Genomic DNA, 3,932 nt, shown 5'->3' with positions numbered 1-3,932 from the left:
TGCTTTTTGCTTATATTCGTAATAATTATGCATAAGAGTTAAAACAAAGAATTTGACTTAGAATTCAATCAAAATGTTAACTTCTTTTCAACTAATTTCTGTCAATTTTTTAAACATTATTTTACTTATCTCAAATTTTAAATGCTCAATTCTCTAAGAAATTTAACGTTTTTATCAATCGAAAAAGATAACTAACGTTGGATAACTAAAATTCAATTCATTACAATTTTTTATTATTTAATACATAACTAATACTTTTCTTATCTCAAGTAATTTTTGAGACAGAAAAAAATTTACTCATATTTGAAAAACTAAGCATCAGACCAGTAATTAAGTTAGTGACTAATTTTAAAAAGAAAATTATCACCGTTAAGTTTAACCCTTTATTTAATCTAAGCTTTGATAATCTACCTAATTAATTTTGGTATAACCGGTTCTGTAATTTATAAAAAGTGTTAACAAAATTTTGTGATGGAATTACTTTACTTTTTTCGAACCACATATTTATTGTTAACATTTTTCAACAAAATAGAATTATAAAGATACTAGGGGAAACCAATAATTTGAGTTTCATTTGTAATAAAAGCAGAATCTTTTTTAATATAAATGGATTGGTGGAAAATTAGTGTACCCTCAATAAGAACCTGATAAAACATGTTGTGGAAGGGTATATTCGTTGAAAAATGAAGAAGATACTGAAAAAAGTCATAAAATTAAAATCAATAGAAATGAACTATCATGGTTGACAAGCTTACGGAAGTGAATCAATATGTAAGCCCAGAACAAGTTATATATAAAATTTAAAGTGAGTACGTCCTATATTTTTGCCTTATTCGTCATGCTAAAATAGTCAATTTCATAGACTAGAGCAAGTTATATATAAAATTTAAAGAGCTTTTCTGAATGTGAAATTGACCGAGGCTCCAAAATTGGGATTAAGATCGTTACATAGGGTTTGTTAGGGGTTGAGGGAATGTAACCCTTAATGTACTAAACAAACCTTACCATGACGAGTCCCAATACCTTGTTGTCCATACTAATGCGTGAGCCTGTGGACTTCACTCCTTTGGACACGACATAAGCATAGTGGCCGACAAGCCTCTGCCTTAGTCCATATATGTTCCGATACAATTTTTCCAATGCCACCCAATCCCAGTGCATGAAATAGGATAAGATCCATGATGTAAGAGAAAACTTATGCACCACACACGTTCAGTCGTGGTCCAGTCATGCCATCATTGTCATCGGCTGTGGATGCCTTGGATGAGGTGTGAAGTTTGTATGGTTGAGAAAATTGGGCATGGTCTGCATATTAGGAGAGGCTTAAATATTGAGTATTAGGCAAGACCATGAGGGTGTATTCCTATTTATGGGCGTGCTTGGTAAGAGAAATTTAGGCCACAAAAGAAGTGCTGAGTTGGTGCTATTGACGTTAATATTTGTTTAAGCTCTGTCTAGTCTAAGACAAGGAAGTAAATTTGTGTATGATAAGAGCTAGTTTTATGTTCATTTTATATTAAATTTTAGGAAATGTCAATTGTTCTTTGAGATAAAGTCCTTATAGCCTTTTAATTGTATAATATTGTGAATTGTTTCCTCTCATTGGGCCCTCTCTTTTTTGTAAGTGTGGCATATCAGTAATCAGAGTTAATATAAATCTTATCATGTAAATTTTTTTTAATCTTATTTTAAAAATCTTGAAGATTTGTCTTATCCTTTACTTTTCTTTTGTCTCCCCTTGTGCCATCGTGGTAAGCATCTCTCTCAGCTCCTTTGATTCATTGTTCCAAAATAATCATGGCCTTCTTAATATTGTTAAAGTCTTGTCCTAATTTTTTATTCTTCTTAATTATTTCTAAAGCTATCTTCATCACCTTAGCAGGTTTTAATTTGTAAGTAGAGACACAAATATATGTTGAAAGACTCTTTATCTTCATATATAATTCTTATAGGATAAAAAAATACTTAATTTTTTTATTTAGTTTTGTTCTCAATCCCTAAATTTTCTAACAAACATTTACAACGATCAATTTTGCACTTGTTGTAAACTCTTCTTGGAATGGGTATTCATGATGAAGGAAGTCAGTCATCTGCCCTTTATGATCCGATTGTGGGTAGTCCATGTATAGTGTCGTGGAAGTGTGAACAATTTTGCATGTTCATTACCACATAGGCTTGAGTCACAACAGTGTGCTACGACATATTCACTATGTGATCACATGCTCACATAAGCTCTTCTCAAAAATAATTAAAAATATTTTCCAGTTTAACACGTATGTATTGTATGACATAAATACTGTCATATAATTAAAAACTATTTAAGATATTTTTTATTATTTAGATTAATAGTTTATAAATTGAGCTGGCATACACATATTTAACAAGTTGGTAGATAGATACAAAAAAAATCTTGGTAGATTATAGTGTTATTAAAGTTCAATTTTCACAAAAGGTTGGTATAATTAATTTAAAAATCGGTTGATTTTAGTGATGTGGTTGGATACATAACTTTAACTCTTCGAAGAGCTATACTTGATATTATTTTGCTTAACTATAAGCTTCATTGTATTACTTTTTTTTATAATCTCACTTCAAAATTAAACATATATTATATTTCTTCGTGTAATGTATACTTAACATTACATGAAAAAATTAAAACAATTATAATGTCTCCACTAACATGTTAAAATATTTTAAAATTAAATGCTTATTTAAAAACAAGTTTTTATAAAAAAATTTTACTATGTCACTCTTCACTTCACACATATTTATTATATATTGTTTGTTTCTGCTATTTTATGTTTAGAATACCAAAAATATAGCATATACATGCTACCAATCATATATAAGTTGTGAATAAGAATTTTTTTCAGTCATTACTACAAAATATTAAAACAACCCAATCGAAAGCAATTATCATAGGGCCAATTTACTAGAGCTAGTCACGGTAGGATGATGTTATGTTTTACTGGAGGAAGTATTTTCTTTTACTTCACACTTGCGACTTTGTTAAAGAAAAAGAAAACAAAATATTCTAATTGAGTTGGAACCCAAAAAATCAAAAGATTTCAAATTAAATTAAAAATTATGATAATATAAATTAATAACAGGTGAGTTGTACTTGAACTCCCAATATCACAAATATTTTTATGTACATATCACTAACAAAATTCATAAACGAAATCTATAGTCATGCCCTATCATAAGTTTATAGTTGTTATTCCATACGATAGTTGATTTGTTACATACTACATGGATGAAAGTACAACCATAAAGTTCGGCCGACATCACTGAACATGTATAGTCGAACGTCTCCTTGCTAAAAGATGTAAGGTTGGGAGATCCAGTTTCCAAGAATTACACAACGAGAGTTGAAAGCACCCGCGTTGTCTGAAGCCCCAATCACTGGAGCCCTCCTAATTCTTAGAATGGGTGTGAGTAGGTGAGGCGCATATATCGGACACAATTAGGAAGACACTCTACTTATTTCAACATTGGAGTATGACGAAATAAGCAATGATTATCACCCAAAGATCACTCATCTCTACTGTTGACCGCTTCCTCCGTAGCTTATTGGAAAGGATAATCACACCGTTATCCTTTCAGTTCCAGATGACTCTCCAATTTCACTTATTTCCATATGTGCGGTAAACCATCAACAGCCGCGTAGCTTGTTATGTTGGTGAAACAAATTAAGCGCATGAGAGTATAACATGCTCCAAAGTCGGCATTGTTCACATTTCCAATGTATGAGGGCATGAGTAAAATATTTTTGTGTTTAAGGTTCATAAGGTATGTCCCATGCCAACGGTATTTATAGAATCCTGCATGTGAGGCAATTGGCCATCGCAAAGGATTAAACAGTTTGTCCAGATTTGTGTACATGCTAAGGTTCAAATAATTGTTAATATATCTTTTCATGTGGTCATGCT

General features: G+C 31.0%; 1 long non-coding RNA gene across 2 annotated transcripts in view; it reads right to left on the bottom strand.

Moving 5' to 3' along the window:
* LOC107639290 overlaps positions 1-1,617 on the bottom strand; it is a 6,430-nt gene extending 4,813 nt beyond the window's left edge. Inside the window, exon 1 of one of the 2 annotated variants that reach the window (XR_001620052.2) lies at positions 1,006-1,617. This is a non-coding gene — a long non-coding RNA (uncharacterized LOC107639290). The remainder of the gene's footprint in view (positions 1-1,005) is intronic. The other variant, XR_001620050.2, reaches the window with a different exon arrangement.

Source organism: Arachis ipaensis, chromosome B04, assembly GCF_000816755.2.
Source record: "Arachis ipaensis cultivar K30076 chromosome B04, Araip1.1, whole genome shotgun sequence".
Lineage (NCBI taxonomy): Eukaryota > Viridiplantae > Streptophyta > Magnoliopsida > Fabales > Fabaceae > Arachis > Arachis ipaensis.
The sequence above is the reverse complement of the archived record's forward strand: the minus strand, read 5'-3'. Positions and strand labels throughout refer to the sequence as shown.